The sequence below is a fragment of the Astatotilapia calliptera genome, chromosome 23, assembly GCF_964374335.1.
Source record: "Astatotilapia calliptera chromosome 23, fAstCal68.1, whole genome shotgun sequence".
NCBI classification, from domain to species: Eukaryota; Metazoa; Chordata; class Actinopteri; order Cichliformes; family Cichlidae; genus Astatotilapia; species Astatotilapia calliptera.
Genome location: NC_137443.1, coordinates 35,877,816 through 35,898,431, shown reverse-complemented (window position 1 = coordinate 35,898,431; position 20,616 = coordinate 35,877,816). Strand labels below are relative to the sequence as shown.

At 43.5% G+C, this 20,616-nt stretch overlaps 1 long non-coding RNA gene across 1 annotated transcript; it reads left to right on the top strand.

Moving 5' to 3' along the window:
* The first annotated feature begins 4,209 nt into the window (after nt 1–4,209).
* On the top strand, nt 4,210–7,319 carry LOC145424512 (uncharacterized). Its single transcript, XR_013905597.1, has 3 exons — nt 4,210–5,401; nt 6,125–6,319; nt 6,720–7,319. It is a non-coding gene; the product is annotated as an uncharacterized LOC145424512 (long non-coding RNA).
* Nucleotides 7,320–20,616: the final 13,297 nt, after the last annotated feature.

The window sequence follows — 20,616 nt, the reverse complement described above, 5'->3', positions numbered from 1 at the left end:
CATCCTCTGATGTCTCCTTCCTCAACGAGCTCAACAACTTTTATGCTCGTTTTGAGCGAGGGAACCCCACAACCACAACCAAAGCAGACGTGACGCCAGACCACCAACCTCTGACTCTCTCCCCTACCGATGTAGGAGCGGTGCTGAGCAGGATCAATGTCCACAAGGCTGCAGGTCCTGATGGCATCCCCGGGCGTGTTCTCAGAGCGTGTTCTGGGGAGCTTGCAGGAGTGCTCACAGACATATTCAATCTGTCCTTGGCCCACGCTGTGGTACCGGCCTGCTTCAAATCCACCTCCATCGTCCCGATACCCAAAAACTCCAACCCATCTTGCCTCAATGACTACCGCCCAGTAGCACTCACCCCCATCATCACTAAGTGCTTAGAGCAGCTGGTCCTAGCACACTTCAAATCCTGTCTCCCCCCCCCACCCTGGACCCCCACCAATTCGCATACCGCCAGAACAGGAGCACAGAGGATGCAGTCTCCATCGCACTGCACTCTGTCCTCTCACACCTGGACAACAACAACACCTACGCCAGAATGCTGTTTATAGACTTCAGTTCAGCATTCAATACAATCCACCCCTCACAACTCATCAGGAAACTGACAGACCTGGGCATCAGTTCCCTCATCTGCAAATGGTTACTGGACTTCCTGACCAACTGCCCCCAACATGTCCGGCTGGATAACCACTGTTCATCTACAATCACGATGAACCACAAGGCTGTGTGATGAGCCCTTTCCTCTACTCCCTCTTCACCCACGACTGCAGACCTGCTGATGGTTCCAACACCATCATTAAGTTTGCAGATGACACCACGCCTACAGGGAGGAGGTGGATCGTCTGGCTGAGTGGTGCGACACAAACAACCTGCTGCTTAACACCGAGAAGACCAAGGAGCTCATCGTGGACTACAGGAGGAATGCTGACCCACATCCACCCATCCACATTAAGGGGACGGCTGTGGAGCGTGTGAGCAGCTTCAAGTTCCTGGAAGTCCACATCTCCGAGGATCTCATCTGGACGACCAACTGCTCCAAGCTGGTTAAGAAGGTTCACCAGCACCTCTTCTTCTTGAGGACTCTGAGGAAGAACCACCTGTCCTCAGACATCCTGGTGAACTTCTTCTATCGTTGCACCATCGAGAGCATCCTGACCGTATAACAGTCTGGTACGGGAACTGCTCTGCCTCAGGCGTTGCAGAGGGTCGTGAAAACTGCCCAGCGCATCGCTGGAGCACCACTTCCTGCCATAAAAGACATCTACAGGAAGCGGTGTCTGAAAAGGGCTGGGAAAATCATCAAAGACCCCAGTCACCCATCACATGGACTCTTCACCCTCCTGCCCTCTGGGAGGCGCTACAGGAGCCTCCGGACTAAGACCACCAGGTACCGGAACAGCTTCTTCCCCACAGCTGTCAGACTCCTGAACTCTGCCTAACCCTCACCCTATGAGGCAAGATCTTACATGGAGTTCCAGACTAACAGTCTTTTTATATTCCTTCCATTTCTGAATAATCACACCAAAAGTTGTCACCTTCTCAACAAACTTTATGCTGTTACTCTTAAAGCCCATTCCAGCCTCATGCAGATCTACAATCTTGTCTATAATGTCCTGTGACAGCTCTTTGTTTTTTCCCATTGTGGTAGTGTCACGGCCTGCGTCGGCAGGCTGCTGGACCGACACAAGAAAAAACAGGAACTCCCCAACAGTCCAAGCATCAAATGTTCACAAAGACACCGGAGCTCGAAAAAAAACAGAGTCCAAAACATAGTTCATGGAGTCGACCTGGATGGCGACGGCACAACGGTCCATCACCAAATAGGTCTGGAGGCCGCCTGAGTAGAAGGCACGGCAGCGTGGACAAGGCAAATCCGGAGACCAACCACGCGGAAAGCAGTGGTGGCATAAAAACAGTCCAGGAGGCCGACCGCTATGCCCGTGGTGGCAACGGAGCAGCTCAGGAGGCCAACCCGCGTGCCCAATCAATCCCAGCCAAACAGTTCAGAACAGAGCCTAGCTCTCAGGGCCGTTATTATTTGTCTTATTCCTTTAATGTCCAAAAAACTGACAGTGAAGGTAGTAGATGACAAGAAATGGTCAAAAAATACTACCTCTTGAAAGCTCTTGTAGGGATCTGCAGCGTGGATTATACCCCGGCAGTAATCCCACAGCTGCGCGAGAGACTCTTCCTCCAAGGTGAAAACAGAGTTCGCTGGATCCATGATGGTTGGATCGTTCTGTCGCGGCCTGCGTCAGCAGACCGTGGGGAGGTGGGGAAACAGGACCCAAACGCCGGACTCTTCAGTGCAAACAGTGTTTATTTACAAGGTGGTGAAGTAAACAACAATATATCCCCTAGTGTCCCAGACTTCCATTCTGTGTCCTCATCCAGTGTCAGTGCTCTGTGTCTCCACTCCTTAGTGTTAGTGTATGGTCCGTCTTTGCTGCCTCTCATCCCGCAATTCTCCTGGGAAAGTAACAGAAGCAGCCGTAAATACACCACTCAGTAACCAAACTCTAATTCACTGACTTCTAACTGGGAAACTAACGAAAGTCTTCCGAAACAATCCAGCGTCGGAGAGAGCTGCACCACACCCATACACAGACCCATACACATACCTGCAAGCAGGGAAACCAGGGACAGCCACACAATACATCAAAAGTACATATAACAAGTACTATAAATCCAAAACTGCTTATGGGCCCTGGGTCCCTCAGACCCAGGTCCCTGACAGGTAGACAGGTTGGAATGGAAGAAAATGAATCTGTGGACAGAACAATTTCCAGTCAGGAGTATCTGTATTTGATTCTAATATCTGTGCCATATGGGCACCCAGCCAGTCTGTGGAAGGGAGAATCCGGGCTTGGTTGTAAATAATCAAATATTAATTTCACTCAATTTCACTCAAATCAATTTAGAACTTTTCGAATTGTGTTTTCCCTGGGTGATCTGGGTCTCTCTTTTTGGGGTCTAACGACACTATACATACATACGTATATATATATATATATATATATATATATATATATATATATATATATATATATATATATATATATATAGGGGTGCAACGATACTCGTATCCATATTGAACCGTTCGATACAGTGCTTTCGGTTCGGTACGCATATGTATCGAACAATACAAAATTTTTAATTTACTTTATCAACTTTTCCTCTGACGATGCTGTCTGTGTTGAGAGCTCAGTGGATCTGCGTTTGACTACTCCGCCTAGACTGCACTGTTGAGCGCAGATCCACTGAGCGCAGAGCAAGCTAGCAAGACAGAAGCTAAGCTCGTTGCAACATGGCAAATTGAACCTCCCCCACCCTCATTCAGATCTGGCCTTTGGAACTATTTTGGTCTTCATGTGAAGTATGACCCTGAAGGTAAGCGCGTCATGGACAAAAGTAAAACAGCATGTCGGATGTGCCACGCAATGCTCAATTACATGGGTGGGAACTACTGCGTTAGTGCAGTTTGCTCGTTAACGTGTTGACGCCGTCCAGCCCCATGCACGGGGTGATCCGCAGTAGCTCGTTAACGGAGATTTGCCGTGTTGTGGCATTAACGTCATTTCAGATTAACGCTGACAGCACTAGTGGGAACAAAATGAATATGACATTTATGCCGACATCATCCTAGTGCAAAGACAAGTGGAAGCAGACAAAAACAACAAGCACGCATGCTACAAACTTTACCCGAGTCATTTAGACAGCCGTTAGCACATGATTCTCCTAATGGGGACCTGATATGTTTAATATGCTGCTGAGAGTATACCCCAGAAGAAGCGTATACACTCAGAAAAATTATGGTTCTTAAATGGTTCTACAGATGTCTTCATGGTTCTTTAAAGAACCATCATACGTCAAAGAACCTTTTTATTTTGTGGATGGTTCTTCAGCTATTACAAATGGTTCTTTAAAGAACAAAAGGTTCTTCATCCTTAGCAATCTAAGTTTGATGGTGTAAATGGCATAAATATTTATTCACTATAACGAGGCTGTGAATTATACTGTGTGTTTTCTTTGTGTGCACGTGTGTGCGAAGGGGGAGGGCGGGTTACCCGGCAATTACCCTTTAAGAGAAGATGGTAGGAAGCTGAATATTCAAATAAAAGTTAGAAATATTTGCTTAGGTGCAGGGGTGGGGGGTGAAAGCTTAAAGACCCTAACCCCCCCCCCCCCCCCCACACACACACACACACACACACACACACACACCCCTAACCCCGCAAACCCATTATGAATATGGTGAGTTAACAAACAGTAGACACAATACACACATTCAAATACTGTACTTTAGTTTTAAATTTTAATAAAGCATTACTATTTTCTACTCCATGGCATTACTTTTGAGATTATTATATAGTTTTGAAAATATAGCATAATGATAATACTAGTTATTGTAAACTTTACAAAGCACCCAGCAGCAATTTAGTATCCGGTATACAGAAACTGTTTTCGTAACAAAACCACTGTTATAATTAAGTGAAGGTGCTCCCAGCTAATTTGACCCTTTGACTTCTAAAATATGTGGTTCAATTGCGTGCTGCGTACATAACCTAATGTCAGCTAGACCGAAATTAAAATTTAATATATTGTTAAAGTCACTAAAATGGCGCCTGAAGCCTATTGTGATGTGAGCTCTGTGTCTGCTCTAGAAACTCTGAAATTCTGTAGATCTGAGCCGTACATTAAATACTCACATGAACCTGTACTTTGAATTCTGTATGAGCTGTATAAAATACAGCTATGCATAAGTGTTTTGAATGAATAATTAGATTAGATAACTCTTTATTGTCTAATCTAATTATATAGAAATGTGAATAGAAATGTGACATGAGAAGGTGTGTCTTTGACTGTTCCTGTATAACTTATTTTCGGACTAGTTGACAAGTTATGCTCCGGTCATTTGATGTTTCCAAGATAGATGTTCTTTTGTAATATAGTTAATTTTTTTTGTATATTTCATTTATCCACCATCATACATCATACATACAAGCTAAGAATAGGCCGTTATACTAACAAGAGGTATCAACGCTGGGCCAAAGTTCAGCACATGGTTAAAGTTTGTAATCCAGCCAGGGTGTAAATATCACTCAACAGCCAGAGCTGAAGCAGGTAGCATCAACACATAAATCTACTCTACCCGGCTTAAATCACAAGAGCACCTCTGACCAAAAAGCTGTAGATTTTTCTTGTTTGCACAAATTAATCCAGATTCACATTAATTGTGTTCACAGCTCCAACAAAATGAGGAAGAGGAGGGGGGGAAACACAATTAGGTTGAATTACAATTGGATGGAAGGCGAGGACAAGGAGAAGGAAGCTTAGGATGAGGAGGAAGAGAAGCAGCAGGAGCATCTTTAGGGATCCCTATGATGACATTGAGGTTTGTTTCATTAATATGGTCCTCTCACAAAGAAAGATGACTTGTTATAGTTCACCTACTTCCTGTATCAAATAGTGATGTGCAAAATGTTGTGAAAAACCATGGAGCAGGCACGTATAGGGCATCTGCAGGTAAAAGACCATCAAATCTCTAAGACAGACTGAAATCTGTATATTTATCACCCTTATGATAAAACCCATATCAGCCATTGACATGGGTCAATGGCTGTATTTTGAGGCTTGTATTTTGAAGCCTCAACATTTGCATTATTGCTGTTGCTATGTTGGGACCATATTAGGATGAGGGATCAGAATCTGGAGTCATGCACACTATTGTTTCATTTAGTGTGTATCCATAAGATTCGTACAGCAGATCTAAGTTGTGCCTTGAAAACAGGAAAGTCGTCTGCATAGAGGAGAACTTTAATAGCAGGCTTGTACAAAGTGAGGCTTTGTGCTCACATTTGCTGCAAACACTCGTCACCCTGTTTTGATGCAGAATTCACTTGAAATCAGCCAAGAACTGGACTTATTTTTTATAATGTGTTCTTGTGAATTGATTGTGTATCGCATATGTTTGATTTGACTTTCTGCAAGACAACAGTCTTCCACTGGCCAAAAAAGTTTTCCAAATACCTCCACGTGATCTAGCCTGGATTTAGAAAAGATTAGCAAAAAAATCTGCACCTCCTGCTTCAGATGCAATTTGTGTTTCTGTGTTCAGAGGCAGCCGCGAGAGGGGAGACCTCGGATCATCCAGCTGGACAGCCTGACCAGGAGGAGTCGAAATAGAATTACATGAACCAGGAGGAGTCGAACATTAACTCAGGTCTTCCAGGGCACCCGGCAGACTCAGCTGTTGGCATCGGCGAGGGATGACGTGAACGCCAAACTGGAGTCCATCACAGGTCAACTGCAGGTATGCGAGTCAAAACCTTCTGAGGAGGGTTTCACTTTTCACTTTTGGGGCGATCGTGGCTCAAGAGTTGGCAGGTTGCCTTGTAATCGGAAGGTTGCCGGTTCAAGCCCCGGCTTGGACAGTCTCGGTCGTTGTGTCCTTGGGCAAGAGACTTCACCCGTTGCCTACTGGTGGTGGTCAGAGGGCCCGGTGGTGCCAGTGTCCGGCAGCCTCGCCTCTGTCAGTGCGCCCCAGGGTGGCTGTGGCTACAATGTAGCTTGCCATCACCAGTGTGTGAATGTGTGTATGACTGGATATGTAAAGCGCTTTGGGGTCCTTAGGGACTAGTAAAGCGCTATATAAATACAAGCCATTTACCATTTTCTCTCCTTTATAATTGACTCTTTTCTCTCTCTTTCAGCTCCTTGTCTCAGAGTGGGAGGGATTTGAAGCACAAAGGGAGGAACTTGTCGTTTGGTTGGCTGATATGGATGTCCACCTGAGTGAGGTTGACCAGCTGACAGGAAACACCAGTGAAAAACTGAAACAACTGCAGGTGTGGGCTTGTTTTGATATGAAATATATTTGATATGATAAATACGTCAGAGACATTATCCTAAACTGGACTAACAAAGGACCATGAGTACAACATGAAACGTTCATTACATAGCATAAGGCTGAAGTTCATTGATCATTTTAATCATAAACTTGTTGAAATATTTTTACTGAACATGCAAACATCTGCTGATGAAAATGTGTTGATTTATTGGTCTGTTATGAAGCTATTGCTATTTCTAATGTGTTTTATCACTTTCTGATGTTTTATTAATTAAACAATACATGTATTAATTGTTGTGTTATCTGTAGATATTGTATTTATATATATATATTTATAGTATAGCAAATATATTTAATTATTACTGTTTAAAACACTAATATGTGACATGTATTAGTAGTGATGTTGTGCTGAGGGTTAAAATGCCTTTTTGTCTTTTGGTAACTACAAAATGACAATAAACCATTAATGTATGTCTATGCTGTGCTCGTATTTATTTTACCCTACTCAAATTCAATTTATGATGCATTTTATTTTGAAAGATTTAAAATGGTTTTTTAAAGAACCACTCAAAAAAGGTTCTTTAAAAAACCTTTTAAAAGGTTCCTCTACCAGAGGCCTGGGAGCTTGAGGGTCCTGCGCAGTATCTTAGCTGTTCCTAGGACTGTGTTCTTCTGGACAGAGATATCTGATGTTGTTCCCGGGATCTGATGGAGCCACTCGCATAGTTTGGGAGTCACCGCACCTAGTGCTCCGATTACCACTGGGACCACCGTCACCTTCACCCTCCACATCTTCTTGAGCTCTTCTCTGAGCCCTTGGTATTTCTCGAGCTTCTCGTGTTCCTTCTTCCTGATGTTGCTATCATTCGGAACCGCTACATCCATCACTACGGCCGTCTTCTTCTGTTTGTCTACCACCACTATGTCCGGTTGGTTAGCCACCACCATTTTGTCCGTCTGTATCTGGAAGTCCCACAGGATCTTAGCTTGGTCATTCTCCATCACCCTTGGGGTATCTCCCATTTTGACCTTGGGACTTCCAGGTTATACTCGGCACAGATGTTCCTGTACACTATGGCGGCCACTTGGTTATGGCGTTCCATGTATGCCTTGCCTGCTAGCATCTTGCACCCTGCTGTTATCTCTGGAGCATCTTTACACAGCCTGCACCTGGGGTCTTGCCTGGTGTGATAGACCCCAGCCTCAATGGATCTTGTGCTTAGTGCTTGTTCCTGTGCTGCCATGATTAGTGCTTCCGTGCTGTCTTTCAGTCCAGCTTTGTCCAGTGACTGGTAGGATTTCTGAATATCAGCCACCTCCTCTATCTGCCGGTGCTACATACCGTGCAGGGGCCTGTCCTTCCATGATGGTTCCTCGCCTTACTCCACTTTCTTGGGTTTCTGCTGCCTGAGGTATTCACTGAGCACTCGGTCAGTTGGGGCCATCTTTGTGATGTATTCGTGGATGTTCCTTGTCTCATCCTGGACTGTGGTGCTGACACTCACCAGTCCCTGGCCCCCTTCCTTCCGCTTAGCGTACAGCCTCAGGGTGCTGGACTTGGAGTGAAACCCTCCATGCATGGTAAGGAACTTTCTTGTCTTGATGTCAGTGGCTTCTATCTCCTCCTTTGGCCAGCCTATTACGCCAGCAGGGTACCTGATCACGGGCAGGGCGTAGGTGTTGATAGCCCGGATCTTGTTCTTACCGTTCAGCTGACTCCTGAGGACTTGCCTGACCCTCTGCAGGTACTTGGTGGTTGCAGCTTTCCTAGCAGCCTCTTCATGGTTCCCATTCGCCTGCGGGATCCCCAGGTACTTGTAACTGTCCTCTATGCCTGCAATGTTGCCTTGCAGGCATATATATATGACTTTTTCATCAAAGTTATTGGATCATATATCTTGTTATATCTTGTTATATCTTGTTATATCTTATTAGTGTACCATAAAAAGGTGAAACCAAAATGAGCTTTTCCAAAATGAATGATTAACAAATGTCCAATGCATGTAGAAGGTTAAAAAGAGGCTGCCAACACCTGTAATTTAGATTTTCCACACTTTTCATCAACATGCCCCATCTGCCCCCTTTTCTGTCAGTTATTTGCCAGAAGAAATATTTGGCTTCTTCCCTGGCGGCTTGCATAAAAAAAATAATGTAGAACAAAGCCAAAAATATGCAATTGAATGTCAACTTTGTGGGCGATTTGTGAATGACAACAAAAAGGAGTACCATACTTCATCTAAAAAACAACCCTGGACCCAGATACATAGAGATAACAGGGTGCTGCATTGAAGCTTCTTACTCCTTCTCTTCGTCACTTGACGTCACCACCCTCATTTATTGTTTCTGTCTGTTTCTGGAGAGGCAAATGCTGATGGAGACCTTTGAATGCTGCGCACAGTGGGAAAGATATTGACATCAATCCATTTAAGTTTATTCACCTGCTTCATTAGGCAGTTGTGTCAAAACAAACTTTGATATCTCATTCTACTGGTGTATGCCTGACAGCCTGCTCTGTTAAGCTTTTGTTCAATCAATATTTGAAATGATAGAAAAAAAATACCTTCTTCTTGCCTGTAAGCATATTATCAGGCATGTATTTATGCATCCATGTGGCTACAGTTTCAAATGAGCACATTTTTGTCTGTGGTTGTGTTTCCAGAGCGGAGCTGAGGTGAGCAACAGCTTGCTGCAGTGCTGTCACCATGCCAGCATTAGTGTGCATTATTTATCCGCCTGCAGACTGAGCCAGAGAAAGACATAACCATAGCAACCAGAGAGATGCACACATACACACGCATAGACCCTGTGAGGAGAAACATTGGTTGTAGTGGCATGGTGACTGGTGTTTACTTAATCTTGGATTTCATGTCTTGGTGAATCTGCCACATTTCGGATCTCAAACACAGAGAAATGATGAGCTTTCAGAGCAGCATCAGTCCTGAATTTTCAAATGTAAAATACATCCTTCCACCTCTCTAAATCCAAATAAGCAGCAAACAGATGTTTTTAAAGGTTTGGATGTCACAAAAGTCAGTATTTGATACATCTATTGAAACTTCAATGACCTTCAAAGATACAGCACCTGTCTTGTACACTTCATCCTCATATTATGTTCTTATTTGCAAGAAAAGGACTTGTGAAGGTCGACCAGTTGATGGAGGCCAATTACTATTGTTTTTGCTCTGCTCTTGGCTCAGAATTGGCCTAAACAAAGTGTAGCATCAACCGTGATTCAGTAAAGATGTGATCCCACTCCCAACAACTGAGAAAGCCACAGCTATGCTTCTGGGGGAATTCAGAGGAACATGGGAAGTCCAGGTTATGAGATTTTTTTGGTTCTGCTTTGGTCACTCTTGGGGATGTGCTAGTGATGTTGAGAAAGTTGGCCACAATTGTCAGTACCAGCCAGCCAGCCACTCTTAGAGGATGAAGTGTTTCCTTTAAGCTTTGATTCCGAGGCCAGTCCTGGAGGGCTTCTCTGTTCTGCACACATGCAGCCTTACCTCTCTGCTTTCCAGTGCACCTCAGTAAACTGAGAGTAAAGCTGGTTTGTGGGACACCTTATAAGGAGCTGCCAGTACCTGCTGCACATTTCCAGTGTGTTGATCCATCTGGCAGTTAATCACTGATCAATACATGCATGTGGTACATAAACAGATTTTGAGAATCTGTTGTGTTTTCTGATCCTTTTTAAATGCTGTAATTTTTGCAATTACCGTATTTCCCGGACTACAAAGCGCACCTGAATATTAGCCGCACAAGCTAAAATCAGGGGAAAATCCTGTTTTGTACATACATTAGCCGCACCTGACTAAAAGCCGCAGGTGTTTCAATGTTGACTTATCATATGTAAGAGAATATGCACAAAGGGAATTGTCAGGAAAGAGATGGCTGTTTGGAGACACACCCCTTTTATTAATATTTTGAAAAACAAGTTATGGGTACATATTTGCACAACTTTTTTGGTATATGTACAAGTAGCGGTAATTACAAGTACGAAACATGTACTGTGCTTCATAAATGAGTAACAAATGTAGTACATAACAATAACCTACAGCACACCAGAAAAATAGATTCGGACTACCTTTTAGGCTCAGGTGCAGTGACACGGCTTTAACAAGAAGAAAAGTCAGTCATTCACCACCATCTTCCTGCGCACGAAAACCACCAAAGTCCTCTCCTCCAGTGTCGGAAACGAACAGGCTCAGGGTGGCTTCGTCATCCACTCTCAGCTTCTTTCCTTCGTTGTCACTTTCAAAACTAAAGAAATTCTCGTTGTCAGTGTCAGAGTCGAACACCCTCTTAAGGGCCGTGGCGGTGTCCTCCTCTCCATCATGCAGCAGTCCAGCCCTTCGAAATCCGTTGGTGATCGTGGATGTTTTCACACTTTTCCACGCTGTCAGAATCCACCGGTGGAGTTGAGCATAACTTGCTTGTCGCAAGTTTATTGCCGCTTGTCATCCACGCCTCCGGCTGAACGTGTAGCGCTACTTTGAAGTTTGTTTTTCGCGCTACTTGTACGGCACTATGTTGCCTGGCGGACGGACATGTGACCAACATACCACTCTTGAACCCCAATACTGTGAGTCTGATCACATGCCCTTCCGCCAGGCAACGTAGTGCCGTACAACAGTGGAACAAACAAAACAAATCGTCTTACGATATGACAAAAATCATGGACAATCCATAGAAAAGCTGCACCTGACTAAAAGCCGCAGGGTTCAAAGCTTGTGCAAAAAGTAGCGGCTTATAGCCCGACAATTACGGTATATACTTATAACAAAAAAAAAATTACGAGGAAATGTAAATCCAGCTTCCTTGGGTCTCACATAAGGAAGATGTTTCTTCTGAAGTGACTGGGTGGAATAACCTAAGGCTGAAAAATAAGGCCCACATTGAAATCCTGAAACTGTAGTTCACTGAATGACCACTTGAGACTCCCAAAAGTGAGTAAATTCGCCCATATCGAAGTGACCAGCTTTCAGCTGATATAAGCCTGAATACAGTCAGGTATTTTAAAAAAAAAAATCACCTTTGATGTTTTTAGCTAATTCATTCCTTTGTAACAACTAAGCAACTGAAGTTTTTTTGTACCATAAAGTTTGAGGGCAGCTCACCTCTGCTAATTCATGTCACTGAATGGAACTTCTCTGCCATTTGTGTTTTGGTCACTCTCCTCTTTGACTTCTGCTCCCACAACCGAGACCCAGACAAATTCTAGAAAATGAAAGAATGGAATGAAAGACATTTGTCATCTGACTATTGCAAGAACCAACACCCAAGGATAACTTGCTTGTAGATTTGACACATAGGTCTTTGATGCCCCAAGAAGGAGAACAGCCTTACATATTTAACATCAGTATTGGGAACATCTGGCCTCTTATTTTGTGACCCATGTTACCAAGATTCTTTCTAGCCATAGGATGCTATCATTTAACCAAGAATCTGTTAAGATGAATGTACTCCACTAATCACTAATCTGGAGTTAGGAGTAGGATTAGGGTTGGGTTTTGCCATTGTCGTCAGCCACACATACCTAGACTGGTTCGTGACCATCAGGCAACATATATAACACTATATAAAGCTTAACTCTAACCCTAACCAAGAGAATATTGGCTAACTGTTACTAGGTATAAGTCAAAATAACCCCAAAAATATTCTGAACAATATAAATGGCTTGTATTTATATAGCGCTTTATTAGTCCCTAAGGACCCCAAAGCGCTTTACATATCCAGTCATCCACCCATTCACACACTGGTGATGGCAAGCTACATTGTAGCCACAGCCACCCTGGGGCGCACTGACAGAGGCGAGGCTGCCGGACACTGGCGCCACTGGGCCCTCTGACTACCACCAGTAGGTAACGGGTGAAGTGTCTTGCCCAAGGACACAACGACCGAGACTGTCCAAGCTGGGGCTCGAACCGGCAACCTTCCGATTACAAGGCGAACTCCGAACTCTTGAGCCACGATCACCCATATGAAAAAGAGTGGCAGTGAATGATGCTAGCGGAGTTTACAGACTTTCAGACTAAGCATGTCCCCCGCCCCATCCTGCCCTCAGTGTCCTTCGAAGTCATTCTCCCTCTATGAGAAAAGCCATCCCCTCTTGGGCACCTGTATATGTATGTCTCCCATCTGTTTTGTAAAGACAGCTCCCTGCTTCCATATTCCATATTTTGTCATAAAATAAATAGTACCTTTGAATCTGCTTTTCTTTTAAACATGTTTTTTTTTTTTTTGCGTGACTTTAGCTTACTGCAAAGACATAAAACAGAGTATATTGAGGTTATGGTGACTGACAGCTTGCATTTTATCTGCCATTGAGCTCCCCCAGCAGCACAAGTGGAAGCCCCGATATGCACAGTAGCTCCTCAACAGAGACAGTCTTTATAGATTGCTTGCCTCTCACTAGCTGCTGTCAAAATTCCTATATTTTTTATACCTATGCAAGTACAATTTTAGTTCATATTTATTGTGTGAAGACAGTGCATATGCTCCTTAACACACCCAAACATCAGCACTTACAAATATCTTATTTCAATTCTATCACCAATTGAAAGTTAAAACAGCTGAATGTGGAGCAGCAGTGATAAAAAAAAAAGTGAAACTTGAACAAAATAAAAACAAATGAAGTAAACAAACTGGGAGCAATGACACCCTCAGAGAAGCAGATAAGAGGTATGGAAAAAATCCAAATGAAAGACAGTGAGTGTCCTACATTGGCATCTTTGTGCTTTGGCTAGGAAAACAACGTTTCTACTCTGAGCAATGTAACATTTGAAAGCTATTATCTTTGTTGTATAATGATGGTAGATAAAAGAGTGAACCTCTCATAGACTTATCTTTATCTCTTTTCAGTTTGTTTAGACACAGTTTCAGATAAAACTAATTTAGACACAATGTTGTTAGTGATTAGCTGTTTTAGTTGTCTTAATTAGGAACAGCAAAGTTGATGCATTAGTGAAATCCTTGCTGCAGCTTATATGTTTCCTCTTTCAACAATGTGACAGCTTCTGTACCTTTTACACAAGCAATGGCCATGAGAGAAAGTAGGGGGAAAAAGCACTTGATGCCTGTACTGCTATAGATCTGCTAACATTAATGTCTTTTTTAATTACACAAGAGGTAATAAGAAATCTTCCATCTCTATTTCCATGTATGTGGTAATATTCCTTAGAAAAACCAAAAGCACATTACTCCACCTCTATATAAGTAAGTCAAATGTCTTTCTTAAGGGAGGCAGTCTGAACCGATAGGGATATTTATATTCTCTCTGTTGGTGAAATAAAAGGCTAGAAGTAAATACAACTGGAGTTCCAAACACTTCACTCACCCAAATGCCCTCTATTCAAGAGGTTTTGGGGTGGGTTAGAGAGAGGGTGGAGCTCCTGGCTCCCACCTCTGTCCTTGGTGCGTCCATTGATAGCTAGTTATTTTGTTCCCCACTCATCACAAGAGAGCCATGATCACTGTGATTTACTCTTGGCAGGAGACGGAAACTGGCAAACAAAGAAAAACAAAGACATATCAAAGATGTGCAATCATGGTACAGATGCAGCTGGGCATTAGTCAAAACAATAAATTAATAATGGGATTCATAATTAGGAAATTAGACACCACCAAAGCTTTGCTAAATTAGCTAGTTCTGCCATATAAGCTAAAGATAAACTAATGCAGCTATTAGTAAATAATATCTAATGTATGCAGAATTGAAGTATTGTGTTGTGTATGTCAGGGATGTAAACAGTAGAAACATAATCTAAAATGTGGCAGAAACTTAATACAAATGCCAAGCCTTTTATTTTCAGACATTACTCAAATACAGGGAAAATATTTACGGTGAAAGAAAGATATTTGATGTCCACATCAGTTTATTAAAACAAGGTTGATCTCTTTAACTTCAGTCCTTCAAGACCCCTTCACTGTCAATAATCCAAGTGTTGCCAGAAAGGTTATTAGGCAAGCCATATAGCACTTTATACTTGTTTTTTTAAGTAAATATTAAAAAAAGCAATATACTTAGAACATTTTGTGAAAGTACAATATAATTGTAATATGATTTGATTTTTTATGGCTTCAGCCTGACAGGGCTACAGACCAGGTGGCAACACCCTGGAAACTTCTGTTCATGAGGCAAAAATAAACATTCAATGTCCAGTTGTCAAGTGGTTGCTGGGTGCTGAAGCTGTCCTCCACTAAAAGCATTGTAATTCCTTTAGTTGCTAGCAGATTAGGGGGAGTTGTCAAGTTGTCTGCAAACACTTGCTAACTGGTTGTGAAACTTGAAAACATATATACAAATGGGAAATTGAGACTATTGAGTCTAAGTAAAAGTTGCATCTTACTTGCTTTCTTCAGTTTCACTATCAATCAGTTAGTGCTTTAAAATAAGTGATCATCTTCCATGTAAACTAATGGCAGCTGCGGCAACCTGTTAGTAACCAAAACAATTCGACTTGGATTATGACACTAAAAAAGTACGTATACAAACTTTCTATAGCAGTGACATTGAGTTTCACATAGAACATAATCACAAGAAGTGTCATAAATCTGCCATGCGTAGGACATAAATCTTTAACCAAAGAACACCTTTGTAAAATGTTTCTCTAAATGCCCTTTAAATGGATCTTACTCTGCAAATAGTCCTCTCGGGGCATTTTAGTGCTGTTGAAAAATTCTAATGAAATCAAGCTCCCTGTTTCGGACAAACATTAGTCCACAGCAACTAATATTGCTTCATTTATCATGCTGTACCTTTGCAAAGTGTATTTCCTCAAAGTGGTTTCTGCTCCAGTGTTTCATTCAGATGGAGAAAGTGACCAGCTGGGTTACTGGCAGTTTAATGTTGCATGAATTCAGGGGTTCAGTAATGAATGCTTGGCTGAAATGGTCCTGGACAGAAAAAAATTATTGTGACAAATAGACCTTTCCCCATCGTCTGCTGTGACACAGTGACCACTGCAGAGAACAGACTTTTGCCTTTTTTTAATATTATGTTTCCTCTTGGGCATTGGGGGGTGGTGTCACTGTCTCAGGGGGACACACTTCATAGAATCCCAGTGACACGCAAAAGAACTTTTATCTATTTTTGACATTTCTCTTTGTTTCAGTCCTTCAGCATGCCTTTTCTTCCTTTTTCTCTTTCTGTCACTTGCTGTTTATTTCCCGTGTTTTTTCTTTCCGTCTATCCTAGTGTCATCCTGAAATGACTCAGCCACTCAGAGGACCTATCCTTTGTCATTGTTTTCCAGTGTGCCATTTTACTATAGATGTCTGCTTTGAATACGCACTAGCACTGTCAGTAAAAGCTGACAAGCATTCAGTGGTAGCTACGTTACATCGGGGAGACAGCTGTCTGCTGTACAGAATGTATTTCTGTGGATTATTTGCACTTTAAAGTCTTTGGTAGACACGCTTACATATCCTCAGTGGCCTTCCAAGTCGATGGCCCATCCATCAAATATTCTCTTTCACCTTAACGCTACGGGACACTGATAAATGCTAAAAGAAAGGGAAAATGTTAACGTATGATAGCAATGCTTATTCTTTTTATAGATAACAATTCACTTGATGTGGCCAGACCCAGTTGAAATATAAGATTTACATAACATGTAATCATGTGTAAATACAAATACTAGGAATTTAAAGGCTTTTGGTGGTGTTAATAGGAAGGGAGGTGGGTAAGGTAGGTAGTTCAACTGAAATCCCTTAATTACTGGATGGAATGCCATATTCTTGGTTTCTAGAAGGCAAATTCATGTCACTGAGGGTGTCCTAAAATCACCTAACTATGTAACGTAGATAGGTTAGTATGCACATAAGAGATTTTAAAAAAAAGAGAGAATTTTAAAAGCAATCCTAAAATGTACAGGTAGCCAGTGGAGTGAAATTAAAATGGGTGTAATGCGCTCAGACTTTTTTGTTCCAGTTAAAAGGGGTGCTCCAGCATTTTGCACAACCTGCAGATGCCTAATGGATGCATCACTAACCCCACAATAAAATGCGTTGTAATAATCCAGCCTAGATGTAACAAAGGCATGGATTACTGTCTCAAAAAGCTGTTTTGATAAGATGGGCTTTATTTTGGCTAATTGCCTCAAATGAAAAACGCTAGATCTTACAACAGCTCTCACCTGGCTTTCAAGTTTAAGATCTGCCTCCATTTTAACTCCCAGATAAGTGATGATTGGTTCAACATACTGTGCCAGTCAACCAAGATCCATAGTAGTGGTCTCAGAAGTGCCACCAAAAACCATCACTTCCGTTTTCTGCTCATTAAAATGTAAAAAGTTCAAAGCCACCCAGGCCCTTATTTCAACAAGGCATCTGAGCAGAGGATCTACTGAGAAGCCATTTATCTTTTTAAGTGGGAAATAAATCTGGGAGTCATCAGCATAACAGTGGAAAGAAATCCCATGTTTCCTGAAAATAGAGCCAAGGGGTAGGAGATATAGGGAGAGAAGAAGAGGGCCTAAAACTGAACCCTGTGGGACCCCACATTGAAGAGAAGCAGCAGAGGATATGTCTGTGAAGGTTCTCAGTCATCCAGGTCATCGTAGTCAAAGGAGCTTGCAAAGAAAAGCGTCTGGACTTCTTTAAGTTACTTGAAGACGTTTCACCTCTCATCCGAGAAGCTTCTTCAGTTCTAAGGTCAAATGGTGGAGAGTCCCAGATATAAACCTAGTGGGAGTAACTCCCCACAGAGGGACAAAAGGACCCCCTGATGATCCTCTAATCGCCTGAGCCAAGGTGTGAAACTGGGTGTGGGTCCCAATCAGCCAGAGTTTCGGGTGAGTTCATTGTGAAACCTGGCCCCACCTTATCATGCGAATTCCTGAGGTCAGATGGCCCAGGATGTGAGTGGGCGTTAAGGCGTCTGGGAAGGGATCTCAAAACTGGATTATAGATGGCAGAGAGTTGGTGTCGTAAACCCCCGCCTCTGTTCAAAGATGGTCATAGATGGCTTCTTTCACTCCTCTTTCAAACCATCTGTCCTCTCTGTCCAAAATGTGAACATTGGCATCCTCGAAAGAGTGTCCTTTATCCTTAAGATGCAGATGGACTGCTGAGTCTTGTCCTGTGGAGGTGGCTCTTCTGTGTTGTGCTATGCGCTTGTGAAGTGGCTGTTTGGTCTCTCCAATGTAGAGGTCTGGGCATTCCTCACTGCACTGTACAGCATACACCACATTGTTAAGTCTGTGTTTTGGCGTTTTGTCTTTCGGGTGAACCAGAAGGACAGACGCAACAACATTGTCATCCCCTATGTAACCGGTGTATCAGAAAAACTCAGGAGAGTTTTCTCCAAGCATGACATCCCGGTGCATTTCAGACCCAGCAACATGCTCAGACAAAAACTGGTTCACCCGAAAGACAAAACGCCAAAACACAGACTTAACAATGTGGTGTATGCTGTACAGTGCAGCGAGAAATGCCCAGACCTCTACATTGGAGAGACCAAACAGCCACTTCACAAGTGCATGGCACAACACAGAAGCGCCACCTCCACAGGACAAGACTCAGCAGTCCATCTGCATAAAGGACACTCTTTCGAGGATGCCAATGTTCACATTTTGGACAGAGAGGACAGATGGTTTGAAAGAGGAGTGAAAGAAGCCATCTATGTCCACTGTGAGTGACCATCTTTGAACAGAGGCGGGGGGTTTACGACACCAACTCTCTGCCATCTATAATCCAGTTTTGAGATCCCTTCCCAGACGCCTTAACGCCCACTCACATCCTGGGCCATCTGACCTCAGGAATTCGCATGATAAGGTGGGGCCAGGTTTCACAATGAACTCACCCGAAACTCTGGCTGATTGGGACCCACACCCAGTTTCACACCTTGGCTCAGGCGATTAGAGGATCATCAGGGGGTCCTTTTGTCCCTCTGTGGGGGGTTACTCCCACTAGGTTTATATCTGGGATTCTCCACCATTTGACCTTAGAACTGAAGAAGCTTCTCGGATGAGAGGTGAAACGTCTTCAAGTAACTTAAAGAAGTCCAGACGCTTTTCTTTGCAAGCTCCTTTGACCAGCAGAGGATACAAACTCACCAAATCAAATCACTTTTTTTATTATCACATCACATGTGCAGGTACATTGGTACAGCACATGTGAGTGAAATTCTTGTGTGCGAGCTTCACAACCAACAGAGTTGTGCAAAATACAATAATGTAAACAAGCAAAATACAAGAATGGCTACATCTGAAACTAATAAATATATGTACAATATATAATAGTATATGCATTTCTGGATGTGTATACTAAATATTTTTCTACACGTGTGTGTGTGTGTGTGTGTGTGTACACATATTTTACAAATTAAATAGAGTAAACAATAAATAAAATATATAAAAATATACAGAGTTGAGACATGTGCAAAACAGTGGCATTGCTGTACAGTATGGAGTGCATAATGTTAAAGTTCCAGTAGTGAAGGTGAGGTGTCTATGACGTGTTCAGCAGTCTGATGGCCTGGTGGAAAAAGCTGTCTCTCAGTCTGCTGGTACGGGACCGGATGCTGCAGAACCTCCTTCCTGATGGAAGTAGTCTGAACAGTTTATGGCTGGGGTGACTGGAGTCCTTGATGATCCTCCCCGCTTTCCTCAGGCACCGCTTCCTGTAGATGTCTTGGAGGGAGGGAAGCTCACCTCCAATTATCCGTTCAGAGCACCGCACTACTCGCTGGAGAGCTTTGCAGTTGTAGGCGGTGCTGTTGCCATACCAGGTGGTGATGCATCCAGTGAGGATGCTCTCAATGGCACAGTGATAGAAGGTCCTGAGGATGCGAGGGCTCATGCCGAATCTTTTCAGTCTCCTGAGAAAGAAGAGGCGCTGCTGCGCCTTCTTCACTGTTTTGTTTGTGTGTACTGACCACGTAAGATCCTCAGCCAGATGTACACCAAGGAACCGGAAGCTGCTCACTCTCTCCACAGCAGCGCCGCTGATGGTGATGGGGGTGTGTACTTCTCTGCACCTCCGGAAGTCCACTATCAACTCCTTTGTCTTTGCGACGTTGAGGGTGAGATGGTTGTCTTGACACCAGTGGGTCAGGGCGCTGACCTCCTCCCTGTAAGCTGTCTCATCACTGTTGGTGATAAGACCCAGCTGCTCAGTCCTAGATCCTGCAGTTTCCTGTCCAGCTTCGAGGGAACGATGGTATTGAATGCTGAGCTGTAATCTACAAACAGCATTCTCACATACATGTCTCTCTTCTCCAGGTGTGACAGGGCAGTATGTAGTGTCAGGGCTATGGCATCATCAGTGGACCTGTTGTGGCGGTATGCGAACTGTAGAGGGTCCAGTGAGTCGGGTAGTGCAGAGCAGATGAAGTCCCTGACCAGCTTCTCGAAGCATTTGCTTACGATGGGGGTCAGGGCTACAGGTCGCCAGTCGTTCAATGAGGAGATGGTGGAGGATTTGGGTACAGGGACGATGGTGGCCATTTTGAAGCAGGCTGGGACTACAGACAGAGAGAGGGAAAGGTTGAAGATGTGCGTGAACACTCCAGCCAGCTGAGCTGCGCATGACTTGAGGACGCGGCCGGGAATCCTGTCCGGACCAGTAGCTTTGCGTGCGTTCACCTTCCTGAAGCACCTCCCCACATCCTCCTCAGACACAGTGTGCGCACTGACGTCATCCGCGGTGCGCACACTGTCCGGTCTCATGGTGTTCGCTGTGTCGAATCTAGCGTAGAATACGTTTAGATCCTCACACAGAGAAGCCGTGGTCTGCGGTGTGCTGGTTTTCCCTCTAAA